General features: G+C 38.9%; 1 protein-coding gene across 8 annotated transcripts in view; it reads left to right on the top strand.

Moving 5' to 3' along the window:
- Positions 1-5066: 5066 nt before the first annotated feature.
- The window catches only part of SYNE2 (spectrin repeat containing nuclear envelope protein 2), a 317434-nt gene continuing 305018 nt past the window's right edge, over positions 5067-17482 (top strand). For 3 of the 8 annotated variants that reach the window (XM_007192976.3, XM_028169234.2, XM_057542107.1), the window contains exon 1: positions 5112-5333. The gene's annotated coding sequence lies outside the window, so the exon portion shown is untranslated. Of the gene's footprint in view, positions 5334-17482 lie in introns of all 8 variants that reach the window. The other 5 variants (XM_007192974.3, XM_007192975.3, XM_028169233.2 and 2 more) reach the window with 3 other exon arrangements.

The following is a 17482-nucleotide window of genomic DNA, read 5'->3' on the forward strand; positions in this document are numbered from 1 at the left end:
TATTTTTAATGTGCTTTTGTATTCTGCTGCTTATGTTGACTTAAAAATTTTTACATTTATATGCATAAGTGAGAATGGTGCAATATTTGCCATATTTTGGTATTGATGTCATGCTGGCTTTGTAAAAACAATTTGGAATATTTTCTTCTTTTAAAATGTTCTGAATCAATATATGTAGCATCTAAGTATCAGATCTTTGGGGATTTAGAATTACCTTGTGAAACCATCTGGGCCTGGCACTTTTTTGTGTAGGTAGTTCTTTGATATCTTTCTTTATTTCTTCTAATAAAATTGGTTTGTCTAGGCTTTCAGTCTTTACTGGGATTAATTTTGGCATATTGTGATTTCCATTAAATCTAGGTTTTCCAATGTATTTTTGTAATACTATGAAAATAATTATGTTACACTATGTAAGTTTCTGTTTCTATAACCCCTTGGCATTTCTTATTTTGAATGTTTATGCATTCTTTCTCTATTTCTGGAGTAGCTTCTTTAGTGGTCTGTCATTAAAGTATTTTTTATTTTCAAATAATCAGCATACTGATTATTTATCAGTCCTCCTGTTTCTCTATATTCAACCTCATTGCTTTTGTTGTTATTTTCTTCCTCTGCTTTTCTTTGCTTTAGCTTTTCATTTTGGAAGTAGAATTCATTTATAGTCATTCTTTTATTCTTATTGTATAAATATTTGAAAGCTGTAAATTTTTCTGTAATCACTGATTTGTTTTTTATAGATTCTGATATGTATTGTTTCCATTAGCATTATTTTTTTTGGATATGATTTGAGTTTAATTTATATTGTATTTTCCATTTCATCCAATACTTCTTTAATAGTACACTTTAAAATTTTCAGGTGGAAAGGACTATTTGCTTTTGAGATTTTGTCATCAATTTTTAGTTTCATTATAGTATTTATTACTATTATTGTTTAATCAAAATACTATTTACATTATTTTTACTTTTTTCTACTATTGAGGAGTTCTTTGTGAAATAATACAAAGCCAGTTTTCATGACTGAGTCTATATGTGCTTGATAAGAGAGTATATTCTCTATTTTTGAGGTGTAAATCTGAATATGTCAATAAGACCTACCTTATTTATTATGTTGTTTAGGTTTTCAATATCTCTGCTTAATTTGATCCATTAGACCTGTCTTTCCTTGAGAGATATATTGATGTCTCTTATTTTTACTATTTTTTTACTGTGAGCCGAGCTGTATGACTAATTCAGTGCTTAGCATTTGAGAGTAAAACAAATAACAAGATGTACAACTGGATTCCTCTAAATGATACATTTGTTTCTGCTAAAAACTTCTCTAGGTTCTAATCTAGGGACTGCCACTACTAGTTTTATGCCATTAGGGGCCTCAGTCTTCTTTTGTGTAAAATGAAGTGAGCTGTGGAATATTTTTTTAACCCAATACTTTGATTTACCAATTCAATAAAAGTGCTTTTGAAATAATACATTTCTAAGCCCCACTGTTACTAACTAAAATTATTGTAATAATAGCTATCATTTGTTGAGTGCCTACTGAATGCCAGGCTCCATGCTTAGCATTTTACATATACGATTTCACTGAATCATAGCATATTTGTTTTAATTTTTCTTCAAACTCTGGAATGTTGGACTCTTGATTCAATAGGCAGAAACTCAATTGATTGGCTCAGTATTTTAGGAGACCGTCTACTGCATAAATTGGCAGGGCACACTTGCATGTTGTTGGACACACCTTTCTACTTGAATCAGGACAATGGTCAGAAAGATCACATTGGTCCAGGGAGCAATTAGCCAACATGTATTTGTTAGTTTCTTGGTTTGGCAGGAAACAAGACCAGAATGAGATAAGGAGCTCAGGTCTTTACAGGGTGTGACTGGACTCTTGGACAAAGAGGAACAGAGCTGTTTTCCTGGCCAGCTATTTTCATCCCAGGCTTACACATGTGCTCCCAATGTGGTAAAAAATATTGTAGCAAAATATTGTTAACAGCCTAACAAGGAATGTTTAGTTGTAAACCAATCTCCTTATATCTTTAGCGGTAACATTGTTAATAAAACAGAAGCAAGTAGTAACATGGTCTTACACTGCCTCGGATTAATTAATATTACACCTGCCTCTTCAGCTAAAGATAGTTTGTGTTCTTAAATTCACTTAGCATTGGGCCAATCATTTAACATTTTCTTCTATTACCATCATGTTGATAAATACATGATACTATTGTCAATACTCTCCCCTTCTGTGCCCATGGCAGAGACTCAGTTTCTAATCAACTTGTATTCTTTCTTGCAAAACCTAGATGCAGCCCCATAATCCTTCTCAACATGGCACCCAAGTACCAGACTAGAATTTGCTCCCAGTATAAAATCCATTGCCTTTCTTATTCAGGCACTCTGGATGCAAAAGACAAGGAACTCACAGTCTAGTGTGGGATGCAGGGATGTAAACAGCAACTGTGTAGTTCAGAGAGGAGTCGCTGCCTAACTTAAAGAGTGTTGACTCTAATTCCTTTAGTGGCATGAGGATGTCCAACTCACGTGAATGCCTCAGGCCATGTTTTCTGCCTTGCTCAGTACAAAGTGCTAGCATATATTGAATGTCTGCTTCAGTAGTTCTCACCATGTGCCACAGCATGCTTGTGTACCCAGTCACAGATGTGCTTTCAGTTTGATCAATTTGCAAAACGTATGCTTCGCACAATTGGAGCTGGCAACGTCTCTCAGGTGAGCTGTTGAGCTGGATGGATCTTTTGCTATAAATACAGAGGCCTGATGTAAATAATAGCTAAGAGACATAACATGACATCATACTATGTTACTGTACTATGTCTGTGTTTTGGTGCATGGGAGAATGTGGGCACAGCTGGGTTCATGGCAGCCCTTACTCTGCCCGTCGGCGATGTAAGTGTATGAGCCATCCCTTCACATGCCTAGTGTTGTATTTCAAAAGAACCAGGTGTGTCTCTGTTTGGCTTAGCATTACATTTTATTTTCATTTCAAAATGTGGAGGATCTGTTTCAGTGCTCCTGCCTTTAGTCTAATTTGTGAACTTAAAAGAAGGTATTAATTTAATATCCAAATTGGCATGGCTAGGAGACACCACAGGTAATTAAGAGGCTCTAATTGTGGACATCTGAAAACATTTGAGACACTTTATTCTGGGCTCTTTTAAGTGCACTAGATACAATATGGAACAACAGTCCTTTCACTTTGAGGACTTATAGCCTAGACGCCTGGAATGGAACAATAATTAAGAAATTATTCATAACATCTTCTCCAGAGACTGTTGCCATGATGATTTTGGCATTTACTATAAAAGAAGCAACCCACATAAAATAGAAACAAATAGAATGAATAGAACAGAGAAGGAAAATAGCACACAGTGCTTTGTAGACAGCTTCACGAATCCTGAAGACCAACTCCTCCCCAAAGTTGATTTGCATGTATTATATCAGGCAAAATGGTGCTATGGAAAGACATCCCAGGACCAGAAGGATATTCTTGCTTTATAGACCATTGTTGTGACCCAAGCCATTAATTATAGATAATGTAAACCTGGCTAGTCCAAGAAGAGAAGTGATACTATCAGAAGGATTATCTTGGAATACAAGGAAGAACAGTAGATTGGGAGTGTGCTGTTTTGTGAAGAGTTGAGTTATTGACCATCAAGATAATGTGCTTTTTAAAAAAAGTTTATTTATTTTACTTATTTTTTTGGCTGTGTTGGGTCTTCATTGCTGCACGTGGGCTTTCTCTAGTTGCGGTGAGTGGGGGCTACTCTTCGTTGCGGTGTGCAGGCTTCTCATTGAGATGGCCTCTCTTGTTGCGGAGCACAGGCTCTAGGCACGCAGGCTTCAGTAGTTGCGGCACGAGGGCTCAGTAGTTGTGGCTCGCAGGGTCTAGAGCGCAGGGTCAGTAGTTGTCGCTCTGCAGCATGTGGGATCTTCCTGGGATCGAACCCTGTCCCCTGCATTAGCAGGCGGATTCTTAACCACTGCGCCACCAGGGAAGTCCCTAATGTGCTTTTTAAACAACTTACTGGAATCATCCTGCTAAGGAGGTACAGCTTTTTGAAATAATTGTCTCAAATTGTGGCTACAATTTTTCAGCTAGTTTTTTTCCATGAATGTATGTTAACTGAATGCTTTATCAGACCTCTTAATCTCTGGTCCTTACCATTTAGTTTGGGTCATAAGCACCAAATTTAAGTAATCCAGGCAAGATTCTCGAGCCATACAACACATATGAACTTGGACTTATAAAAAATTAAATTTGATTGTGATACAAACTCAATAGAGAAATACTTTAAAGTCACTGTTTCTTCATGTGATTATAGTGAGTTGACACAATACCTTTCATTTAGGACCTCGAGTGCCTCCGTAATACTGTAATAGCAGCACAGGAGGTAAGTGGGAGTCAGTTGACATCATCCTGAGCCCAAAGGCACTGAGTAATTTGCTGGAAAATCAAACTGGCACTTGCAGTTTGGATTCCCGAGGATCTAGTTTCCACTGAGTTTCAGACCTGAAAGTTGTATATCGTGTTGTAAGATTGAGGCTGTTCTCCACTCCCCAGAGTCCAGGGGGCAGGAGGGACCCTGCATTCTGCATTATTAACAAGCGCCTCCCCTTCCCTCCAGGTGACACTGAGGTCTGGACCACGCTGTAGGAAATACTGATCCAGATCTTAAAGGCCATCTAATTCAAATTTCTCATTTTACAAAGGGTTCACAAACGTTTACTGACTTCATCAAGGTCTGGTAGCTAATTCGCAGATCTCCTCTCTTACCCCCACTTCCAAGACCCCGGAGTCCAAGAATGTTAGAGGAGTTTCTCGCTGAAATCGGCCCAAAAAGCTTATTTGAGGGAGTTTGCGACATGCCCCCCCACCCCCGGTGGTTAACCTGCATTCTGAATTAGCATCTCCCTCAGACCATCTCTGATGTTCCAGAACAGGAAAGAAAGTTGCCAGCCCTGGGCTGCGGCAGGGCCTGCGGGGGGAGGCAGCTGCTCCGCCTCCAGCACTCGCGGGCGGGCTCGACACAGGCCGCTGAGCGGCGAGCGCGGGACTCGGCGGCTGGCGGCGGGCGGGGAAGGGGCGGGGCGTGGTTTGCAGCTTTCCGAGCGCCGAGGAGCGGAGCGCGCTCTGCTGTGCCCCGAGCCTTCCGCTGGACCAAAAAGGCGAGTGGGAGACCGAGCAAAAGGCGCGATCGAAGGAGCAAGGCGAGTGGGGCGCCGACCCGGGCTGGCTCCAGCCCGCGCCCTCGCCCCTTGCCGGGCCGGCAGCAGGGGAGCGCGGCGGCAGGGCCCCTGCACCCCGGTGCGCCCCGGAGAGAGCGGTCTGTGGCAAGGGAAGGAGAGCGGGAGGGAGGGGAAGGGGCGGGGGCGAAGGAGGGCAAGGTCCCCGAGCCGGGGGAGAGGGCGGCGGGAGACGGGACCCGGCCCACTGCGGGGGTCCGAGCCGGGCCACGGGAAACTTTGCCCGGGTGGGAAGAGCGGGTTGCGTGGAGGGCGCCGCAAACTTGTCAGCGGGCGGGGCGCTTCGGGGATTGGAGCGAGCGCCAGCGAGTGGCGTTTGTCTCTCCGGCTTCTTTGTGTCACCTCCGGTCCCTAGCCCGCCGGTCCGCCCTCCTGGGAAAGGGGCTGCGCCGGGGGCGCGGCCCCCATCCACCCGTCGCCCGCCTCGGGCCCAGGCCCGGGCGCTGGCGGTCCGCTGATTGTTTTCGTTCCTCGCGTCACGCCTGGGCGGGAAAGATTTTGAACGCCGCGTGAGCTAGAACGCGGAGAGCCGCGGCGCGGAGATTGCCAGACCGTGGGCGGCGCGAGGCTAGCCCCGGGTCTCCGAGGACCTGCGGGCGGGGCTCACCGGGCTGGAGAGCGCGCGGGGCCCTGGGGGCCCCGGCACTGTAGGAACCGCGGCGGCCGAGCGCCTCCTCGGCGGGGGCCGCTTGGACGGCTAGGATTATAATTCCATTTCGATTGCTTGGGGTCTTTGTTGTCTGAAATTGAGGGTCTGACGGTAGCACCTTCTCCTTTTTGGGTTGTTTTTCTTCTGTTAAAAAAGAGCGAGGGGAGACTTATGTGGAATCTGCTGCTCCAAACAACATTAGCCACCTTATTTGATGGAGGTTGAGCAGTCCTGTGTAACCTTTGCCTTTGTGGACGCCTGTTATTTCCGAAAGTTATTATTTTCTCCTCCCCTAGTGGAAGGGAGCGTCTGAGCCAGATGCTAGCTAGCAGGCACGATGGTGTACATGCACCAGCAAGTCAGAGTCAAACCCAGGAGGTTTTTTCTAGCCGCTCAACACTTTTGCATCGCTTTTTTTTTTTTTTTAAAGTTTGTTTGATTTCAAACAACTTTCATCTGCTTTCCTAAAAGTTTCCAGAGCTCCGAAGAACTCCTTGTAGATATTACGTGGTTGTGCTAGGATAAGTCCGACCACTTTTAGGGTTGGGGTTACAGTTAAGCCCCGGAACCATACCTGGCCCGCTCACCACTCGGGTGCCCGCCCTTGAGCCATTGTAAACATCATCGGGTTGAGTGTTCACCTTTTATGAGATGGAATATTTGGTGTGTTTTTATATTTTAATGCACCACTCCTTCTTTAGTTACCTTCCCTTTCTGGAAAACTCTCTTGAGACTCCCCCGGGCTCTTCCTGAGATAATTACTGAGTGGCTTTAGCTGCGCCATCACGCCCCCCACCCCCGCAAGCACCCGAGGGAGAAGAGAACAGGTGCAATCCTCATTACGTTTTTTCGTGGTGAAAACTCTGGAGATGTCTAAGTAAGTAAAAAGTGAAAATTCTTAGTTCTTTGTCCATATGTTTGAGTTAATGAGCTTTATTTGAAGCCAACAAAAGTCAAAATCAAATCAGTTGGGTCAGCTCAACCTTGTACATTAAGATTGTTTTTAAAAAAAATCTTGTATAAGTTTACCCAGTTAGAAATTTACAAGCATTTCAGTGCATTAGTGCTAATTGTGTTTGCAGGATATTGCAGTATGTTTAGAGAACTGAGTCACAATGGGATTTTTCTAGGTTATGCCCTCAATAGCATAACTGAGAGTTTAATGTAAAGCTCAAAACTGGAATCAGTCACGTCTTGATAAGTAAGGGAAAGTGTGAAAAGCAATTGATTCATTTGTCATTACCCGTATGTTTTAAATATAGATTTTCAATAATTTCACAAAATTATTTTTTCATTTACTCAGATGAGCTCTTAACATATGCCAGCCACTGTGCTGGACTCTGGAGTTCCAAATAATAATAATAACTATTTATGGAATACTTATTTTGTACCAGTAAATGCTTCACATAGGTTACCTCATTCATCTAATAAAAAGTTATTGAATGCTTACAATGTATTGTGCTAGGTGCTGGAGTTATAATAATGCACAGGACAGCTGTGGTTCCCGCCTTTGTCTTAGCAAGTCGGGAAGATAGGCAGAACATAAAAGACATTACTAAACTAATCATAGTTTTAAAATGTAAATCAGATCACACCACTCGTCCTGCAGTGCAGTGTGTTGTAGGGTAGGAGGTGAGGAGAGGAGAGAGGCGTGGAAGATCAGCAGAGGAGATAGCATTAAGTCAGGAAAGAGCTTGATAGCGTGTGGATTGATTGGACCTGAGAGTAGGTCTTGTTGCTGAGCTCTGTCAGCTGCAGGGAGAGAACTAAATGAAGAGAGAGTGGTAATCAGGTGACAGATCATGCAGGGCCTCTTAGGCCAAAGTTTGGATACATTCACATTGAATCCTCATATATACCCTATTGGCCCTATTTTATAGTTTATAAAACTGAAGTAACTTTCTGAGTCTGCACGGTAGGTGAATGGCACAGCTGCCTAGGATAGGAAGCCAGGCTCTCAGTCTCCACTTATATTTAACCACTATGCCAGCATCAAAAGACATAGTCCGTATCCTGATGGACCTGTTTGTCTAGTGAAGACAAGCCATTGCAATACACACATGGTGGTGCTAGAAAAGATGTGTTCTAGGGGCTGTGGGAGGAGGAAAGCACCTAATTCTGCCTAGGAATGGGGCAGGCCAAATTGGGAAAAATGAAAATATTTTTCCTTTTTTTCAGAATTATGAAATGTTTCAGCTTAGCTATAATTCAGAAATAATCTTAATGTTAAATGCGATAGCCCATTCTTCAGGGCTTCACTGTGTGTTCTCTCTTTTTTTTTTTCTTACTTTCATACTTACCAATTACCTGAGTCATGTGTCCCCTTTCCTACTTTAACAAAATAAAAGATTGTGTCTGGAATACTGTAAAATCACTTGTATTTAAAGCCTGTAATTCTTTGTGAAATTGCAGGTTAAGTTCTTTTTTGATTGTTTTTATCTTAAGCTGTCTAGCCTTTCTCGTTTTGTGTGATAATTTTATAAACAGCTTAATTGAATGTAATTGACATACAGTAAGCCGCATATTTTAGAGTGTTAAATTTGATGAGTTTTTGACTTATGTATAGATCTGTGAATCCATCTTTCCCTCTGGTCCCTCCCTACACCCTGCATCCTTCTTTCCCAAGTAACCAGTGGTAGCTCTGACCCTATGGATTATTTCGTATTTTCAGAATTTTATATGACTGGCATCACATAGTATGTTCTCTTTTTTTGTCTGGTTTCTTTCACTCAACATAATTATTTTGAGATTCATCTATGTTGTTGTGTGTATCAGTAGTTGATTCCTTTTTATTGCTGAGTGGTGTTCTATTGTATGGGTATACCCAAGTTCATTTATCCATTCACCTATTGATAGACGTTTGGTTTTTTCCAGTTTTTGGCTGTTAAAAATAAAGCTGCTGTGAACATTATGTTCAGTCTTTGTGTGGACACCTACTTTCTAGGAGCAGAATGGCTAGATCATATGGTAGGTGTATGTTTAACTTCTAAAGAAACTCCCATACTTTCCCAAAGTGGTTATATCATTTTACATTCCCAGATTAGTGCGTGAGGGTTCCAGTTGCTCTGCATCCTTGTCAACACTTGGTATGGTTAAACTTTCATAGCCATTCTGTTAGATGTGTAGTGGTATCTCATTGTGGTTTTAATTTGCATTTCCCTGATGACCAATGATGTGCTTATTTACCATCCATATAATATCTTTTTTTGTTGTTGAAGTTTCTCTTTGCATTTTTTGCTCATTTTTAATTGGGTTAGTTACTTCCTTATTGAGTTTTGAGAGTTTTTTATATATTCTGGATACAAGTCCTTTATCAGATACATGATTTGCAAATATTTACTTTCAGTCTATTGCTCGTCTTACATTCTCTTAACAGATCTTTGAAGAAGTTTTAAATTTTACTAAAGTCCAATATATCAATTTATTCTTTTATGGATTATACTTTTGGTGTTATACCTAATAAATCTTTGCCTAACTCAAGGTCACAAAGATTTTTTTCCTTAGAGTTATAAAACTCATAGGAAAACTCTATACAAGAATGTAAAACCATGAAGTCTTTCGTTGTACATTTAGGTCCATCTACTTTGAGTTAATTTTTGTTTATGGAGCTGGAGTATGGGTTGAAGTTTACCCTACTGCCACCAGGAACACTTAACATGTTTTGGAGATGAGATAATGTCTGGAGACAATGTGGTGGGGTGGGGTGGGTGGGTATTTGCTATTGGCATCTAGTGGGTCAAGGCCAGGGATGCTGCTAAAGATGCTGCAATGAACAGGAGAGATCCTCTCAACAAAGAATCATTCAGCCGAAATGTCAGTAGTGTCAAGGTTGAGAAACCCTAGGCTAGAGGTTTATCAATTTTATTGACCTCGATGAATCAGCTCTTGGTTTCATTTATATTTTCTGTCTTCTGTCTAATTGATTTTTACTCTGATCCTTATTATTATTTCCTTTCTTCTACTTACTTTGAGTTTAATTTTACTCTTCTTATTCAAGTCACTGCGACCTTTTTCCTTTTCTGATATAGGTGTTTAGTTCTTTAAATTTCCTCAGTACAGAACTGCTTTAGGGAATTCTCACAAATTTAACTAGGGTGTGATTTCATTTTTATTCAGTTCAAAATGCTTAAAAATTTTTCTTTGGATTTATTGTTTGACCTTGAGTTACTTAGGAGTTTATTACTTAAGGTTTCCAGACATTTGTGGATTTTCCAGGCATCTTTCTGTTATTTCTAAATTTAGTTTTCTTATTGTCTAAGAGCATAACTTATATGGCTCAAATTCTTTTATATTTACTGAGAGTTATTTTAAAGCCCAGAATATCATTAATTTTGGTAAATGTTTTGTGTGTGCTTGAAAAGACTGTGTATTCTAATTATACAATGTCAAGGGAACATACCATCAACATGACATCACTGTTCATGTTAACCTTGATTACCTGGCTGAGGTAGTGTTTGTCAGGTTTCCCTCCTATAAAGTTACTCTTTTCTCCCTGTTCTGTCCTTTGCTTTTTTAGATGGAAGTCACTATGTGTAGCCCACATTTAAGGAGTAGAGAGTAATCCTTCTTCTCCTTGAAGGGTATTGCTTTTTTTACCCCACGTGACAATCTCTGACTTTTAATTCTGGTATTTAGGCCATTTATATTTAAAATGATTATTGATTATGGTTCACTTTAAATGTATAATCTTGCTATTTGTTTTCTGTTTTTCTCATCTGTTCTTTGTTTCCTTTTTTCTCTTTTTCTCTCCTTGATTGGATTAATTGAATTTTGGTCATTATAGTTTATATCCTTTTTTTTTGCTTATTAGCACTCATACTTTTTTAAATTTTTAAATTTTTATTTTTTTAACATCTTTATTGGAGTATAATTGCTTAACAATGGTGTGTTAGTTTCTGCTGTATAACAAAGTGAATCAGCTATATGTATACATATATCCCCATATCTCCTCCCTCTTGCGTCTCCCTCCCACCCTCCCTATCCCACCCCTCTAGGTGGTCACAAAGCACCGAGGTGCTCTCCCTGTGCTATGCAGCTGCTTCCCACTAGCTATCTATTTTACATTTGGTAGTATATATAAGTCCATGCCACTCTCTCTTTTTTTTTTTTTTTTTTTTTAATTTGGCTGCACCCCGTGGCTTCTGGGATCTTAGTTCCCTGACCAGGGTTTGAATCCATGCCCTTGGCAGTGAAACCACTGGACTGCCAGGGAATTCCCTACCTGTCATTCTTTATTTTGTTATTTTAGTGTTTGCTTTAGGGTTTATAGTATACATCTTTAACTTATCACAGTTTAACTTCAAGTGTTATATTATACCACTTCAATGAAAGCCTTGTAATAGTATATTTCCCATGTCTCTCTGCTTTGTGCTATTGTCATACATTTTACTTTTTGTCTGTTATAGACCCTACACTACACTATTATTTTTTGTTTGAGCAGTCAATTATTTTTTTAAGGGATCTAAATAACAAGAAAAAAATCATATATTGACCCATGGTTACACAGGTTATATTCTTTGCTTTACTATTATTAAATGAAAATAAAGAAATCATACATATTGAGGTTATTGGATTCATATTTATGAGTATATTCTAACTTGTAATTTTAGAATAAACATTAAAGAGGTAGTGAAATTTGGAAATCAGAGCATAGTTCATTTTCTTAAACTAAATCCACTGAATTGTCATTGAGCTGATCATTGCTGTAATAGAAGGATACTTCAGGATACTGTGGTGTATTACAAGATTCAGAACACCTGGACTTGGAGAACTCTCCAGACAGGCACTGATGAGTGTGCCGTACTTCTTTTCTTTCCTTTGGGCAGCATTAGGAAAAGGGAAATGGCTAGGCAGAAAGAGTCTGTCCTCCCATGCTGACATTTTCCAGACCCTGAGAAACTTTGATAGATGAGTTTGAAAGCACTTCTTTCTTTCAGTGGTGTATGAGATGAAGAGCACTTGGTTATAGCTCCTCAGGTCAGAGTAACACATTTGACAAAGTGAGCCTCAAGCTTCTGCTTGTCAGTGTCCATGTTTGACTGAAAACTCCAATCTGAGATGCAGTTCTAGAACTCGTCAAAATTTGCTATCTACTTGTTGCTTTGGTTCCAGCTGACTTTTAGTTTTCCTTTATCAGTGAGTAGCTCCTTTCCATCTGGGTATGTAAATGTGCTCCTATTCTGAATGTTAATACATTGACAAACACTCAGCTATAAATGAGTGAGAAAACTTAACTCATCCAACAAATTAATTTACTTTATAAATATTTATTCAGTCTGGGCTCTGGCACATTGATGAAAATTTATGTCCCTTGCCCTTCGAAAGCTAACTGTCTCATAAGAGAAAGGCCCACAAGTAGAGAAGCATGCGTTCCAATGTGGTAATTGGTGGAATGGTTATATGAACTGGGCAGTGGGAGTAAGCCTCGAGCAGTGGTTCTCAAAGTGTGGTCCAGGAACCAGTAACATCAAACCTACTCGTTCAGAAACCTACAGGGTGGGGCCCAGCAATCTGTGTTTAACAAGTCTTCCAAGTGATTCTGATGCACGCTCAAGATTGTGAACCAGTGGCATAGAGGATTAGATAATCTCTGAGATTTTTTTCCCCAGGTCCTAATTTCTACAAATATGGTTTAGAAATGTGATATTTACCCCATTGTATTGTACTTTAAGAACTGTTTTAGCATGAATGAATTGGTATGTAAAACGTTAATGCTATGCGGGTAGAACAGGAATTCAAAATGGTAAAGATATGCCTGACACTGGGACAAAAGTAAATTAGATTAAAAAAAACTTTATTATGAAAAATTTTAAGTACATATTCAAAAGCAGAGATAATAGTGAAATGAACTCCTATGTAAACATTACCCAGTATCAATAGCTATCAAGTCCTGCCAATTTGGTTTTACCTATACCCTCACCTATCCCCCCTGTGCTGGGTTATTTTGAAGTAAATTCCACACATCATATCATTTCATCAATAAATAATTAGATTTTAAATTATTTGAGCTATTAAGTTGCTAGAGATGAATTTGAAACCGAATCACATATAGCCATTTCACGTTTCCATGTTAAATTATAAAGTTTGTCTGGAGTTCATTTACACAAAAGATGAGTAAAACAAAAGAGTTGTGTGGGCAGGTGTATATATATTCCTATTAGTATAAAATCCATTAAAAATAAATATACTGGTTACAACAGTGAAAATATTTTATGTACCCTCATCATCATTATAGCAATATATACATTATATTTATAAATAGTATTCCAGAATAGTAAGAAAAATATATCCATATGCTGCCAAAATTGAAATACTGTGCTTGAAGGGGAAACTTTAATTTGAAAGGCAAATTTTTAGGAAGGATGGTATTATAAAAAGGTTTTACAGATTTCTAGGCAAATTTTTAATATATTTAAATTAAAATTTCTCATTACTCATTTCGGCAGTTATGTTGCTTCATTTGGAAAGATAAAGGTAGTCAACATTTAGGGATGAACAATACATCTTAAACAATAAATCCACTTATCTTAATCTATGTGCTACACACAGTCTTATCAAGGTTAGAGCTCAGGCTATAAGACAGTTCATGTTCGGAGAAAGGGGACAGAATTAACTTTCACGGACTTTTCACAAACACGTAGAAAACTACCTGTTTTTTCCCACTGTGGCTTTGGAGTACAAGTTGTGATATCCTGAGGAAAAGCTGATAGTAATACGACTGAGCTCTTCGTGTTTGGCTGCTTTTGAATGATACATTAATTAATGGGTCGTACCGTAGGAGTTAGCTAATTTTCATTTAAAAAATGCTAATTACTCATAAGTAATTTTTATCTGAAGTGTAAGTTGCAACAAAATAAATAAAGCTGTTCAAGATTGTTCCCCATGCCCCCCAAATAAATTTAAAAAAACCCTACAACTCAAATACACCTGAGCTATTAGTACTAAGGTAGGTTATAGTCAATGTTTGATGGGATTGTTTGATAGAATAATGCATGCTAGAGCTTTTAGTTCAAAATTTTGAGCTAGTGATTCAGAAAGAAAAAAATAAAGAATTAACTATAAATTCTGTTTATAAAGCAGTTAAAGGTGTGTCTTATTTTTCGTGCTAGTATGTTTACAAAGAAAATAGGTGACTAGCAGTCTCTTGTTTGACTGTCTTTTGCAGTTACTCATTTGATGACACTGAGTAAAAATTTTTCCTCTGTTAATGGGACTTTGTTTAAAAGAAAGTATGTTACCTTTGTAGTCTCGGCACTTTTTTCATTTTAGGAAACTCCAACTCAGTTGTGTAATAATTAATTTTATAAACAGTGTTTAGTCCAGAACTGATTATATTTCCTTCTGAGCCAGATGAAAAGAAACTCCCAAATGTTTATAATCACAGGTTGATGATTTGGTTCCAAGACTCTGTTGGTGATGGTTTCTGAGACTCGGAAGATAAGCTTGCTTCTTTCATCAATCATCATGTTGTCTCGCATGTGTTTTCTTAGCAACAGCTGCTGATTTCAGGTTTGAGCTAGGAAAGTATGTTTTGAAATGATCCAGCATATTCTTTCAGGTTATATATGCCTGTTAAACCTTACAGGCTTACTCTTAATGTTGTATGTTCCACCATGAAGGAATGATTTCATTCTCTTCCTGTCCCTGCCTTCCAAATCATTTTTCTTCTGTTTTTTTTTTTGTTTGTTTTGTTTTCTTTTTAAGGGGTTTGAGGGTGGGTGTAATAAAAGAGAAAAATAAAGGAACCTGGAAGACTGTGGACATGCTCATTTATGACTCTGGACCAGAGCAGAACCAAAAATGGCCTCCATGTGCTAATAGGATAAAATATAATTTACTGGGGTCTTGATCTTGAGTTATACTCTCAGGTGCATAAGTACTAAAGGACAAGTGGATTTTAGAAATGTCTGTGGTATAGTGTAATGGTTAGGATTGTAACTTCTGAAGTCAGATGGACCCTGGTTCAAATCCTGGCTTTGCCATATACTAGCTGTTTCACGTTGGGCAAATTACAAACCTCTCTGAGTAGAGCTTCCTCAACTGTAAAACATAAGCCAAAATATGACTTATAGGAGTGTTATGAATATTACTGAGACAATACATGTAACGGATAGTACAGTACCTGTAATCGAACATTGTAGAACACATAGTAATAAGTGCTAGTTATTACATTCAATTCAAGGGTGCAGTGAACAAGGGGCTAAGTGACAGGTGTTAGAGGGCAATCAGCAATGAATCAGACATGGCTCCCCTTCTGCAGGAACTGGGGGAAGGTAACCTTGTAAACAAATCACTCTAATATGATCCAGAATGAAAGAAGTGCCACCTGAGGTGCTAGCAAAGTGCTGTGGTAATTAATGCCACCTTTGGGGAAGTTAGGGCTAGTTTTGTAGAGAACATTTGACATTTGAGCTGGGCGTATAGCTGGGTCTAGAGTGTAGAATAGGACTTTCATGGGTGGAGAATGGAGGAGAGTAGATTGAGGGCTGAAGAATAACACTGAAGCACAGGGCTCATGGCAGGTTGTAGTGGGAGGGGTCTGGATAGATGCTTTGTGGTTAGATCTTGGGACATTTTTTTCATGGAAGTGTTTGGACCATATTCTTCTTGTCAGTGGGAACACGCAGCGTGTGCTTGGTGTGAGCTCTATTTCATAATAACATTCTGAAAGATGTAGTGGAGAGGCAGGGAGTCCAATTACAAGGATGTTTTCAGAAATCCAGGTAAGTGATGAAGAAATTCAGAGAACAGAGTCAGAGGGGATTAAAATGAGATGGAAGGGAGAGAATTCTAAATTAGGTGCTGAAAAGAATATTGGTGCCATTACTTGCCATTACTTGCGAGAGAGATACCACAGGGAGAAAGTGTGGGAGAAAACTGATGGTCTGGTGATGGGGTGGGCTAATGGGTCTTTTTTTTTTAATCGAACTATAGTTGATTTACAGTGTCATGTTAGTTTCAGGGGTACAGCACAGTGATTCAGTTTGTTAAATACACACACACACACACACACACACACACACACATACATACATGTATATATTCCTTTCCAGATTCTTTTCCCTTATAGGTTATTACAAAATATTGAGTATAGTTTCCTGTGCTATACAGTAGGTCCTTGTTGGTTATCTATTTTATATATAGTAGTGTGTATATGTTAATCCCAACATCCTAGTATATCCGTCCCCCCCTTCCCCTTTGGTAACCGTAAGTTTGTTTTCTATGTCTGTGAGTCTCTTTCTGTTTTATAAATAAGTTCATTTGTATTTATTTTTTAGATTCTGCATATAAGTGATATCATACGATATTTGTCTTTCTCTGTCTGGCTTACTTCACTTAGTATGATAATCTCTAGGTCCGTCCATGTTGCTGCAAATGTCATCATTTCATTCTTTTTATGAGTAATATTCCATTATATATAATATATATATTATATATTATATGTATATACACCGCATCTTCTTTATCCATTCTGTCCTTATTTGTCTCTTGTAACAGTCTTTATTTTAAAGTCTGCTAATGGGTCTTTTGAGCTCAAAGATTAGTGGACATCTAGCTGGCAGTTGGAAATTTAGTTCTGAAAGAAGGAAGCTAACATTTATTATGCACCTACTATGTCTCAGGTTTTATGCTAAGCATCTTCACAAATCATTATTGGAAACAAATAGTATTTTTATTGATGAAGAAATAGAAGCTGAGAAGAGGCCTGATATTATTTAAATATCTACCCTAATTTCAAAGCATTTCTCACTTTTACTGTTCTCTTCAAGCTCTTGGGAGCAAGAGGAGAGCTGGGGCTAGGAAGAATGAGTGAGTGGGTACTGAAGGCAGTGGGCTGCCCTCTGTGGCACTTTTCATAATTTCTTCATTCAGGCTCTCATTACATATTCTTTACCACAAGGAGAGAATCGCCTTCTAATTGGGTGGTTAGTATTTGTTACCTGAAGAATGTTGAGGGAGTTTCATAATGAACCTTATTTCTCAAGTTCTGATATTCCTTTCCTTTTAGAACTACTTGAAGGTTGAAGTACTCCAAGATTTTTTTTTCTCTTGCTTCTGATGAAATGGAAAAGTTTGGCTACGAGTGGGTTTTAACTTTATAAAATGAGCCTTGTTTTAGTTGGATTGGAGAGGACAAGCAGGGCAGAGAGAATGATGCTCTTTTCCTTAATGTTATCCCCTTCGAAATGTGTAATCCTGAGGTCAGGGTCATGAATGCAGATGAAAATTAAGTCTGGGAAGACTTTGAGCATGTCTTAAAAACTTTTTTTTTTTAATTACAAAAATCCAACTACACACATTACAACACACAGATATTAAAAAGCAAAAGCCTGTCCTCATATTATTTCCACTTTCCATTTCTGTCTCTGTCCCTAGAGATAATCACTGTGGACAATTCTATGTTTATCCCATTTGAATGTTTACGAACATTTGGAACCTTGGCAGTAATTGGGCAAAATAGCTAGTTTTTAAGCTTTTTCCTTTTCAAACAGATACTTGGTTTTAGGGTTTATTATTGAAGTTTCATAAATACAGGTTCTTCTTTTAGACTGTGTTCTGAGAGCCCTATAAACATCAAAT

The sequence above is a fragment of the Balaenoptera acutorostrata genome, chromosome 3 (assembly GCF_949987535.1).
Source record: "Balaenoptera acutorostrata chromosome 3, mBalAcu1.1, whole genome shotgun sequence".
Classification (NCBI taxonomy): Eukaryota; Metazoa; Chordata; class Mammalia; order Artiodactyla; family Balaenopteridae; genus Balaenoptera; species Balaenoptera acutorostrata.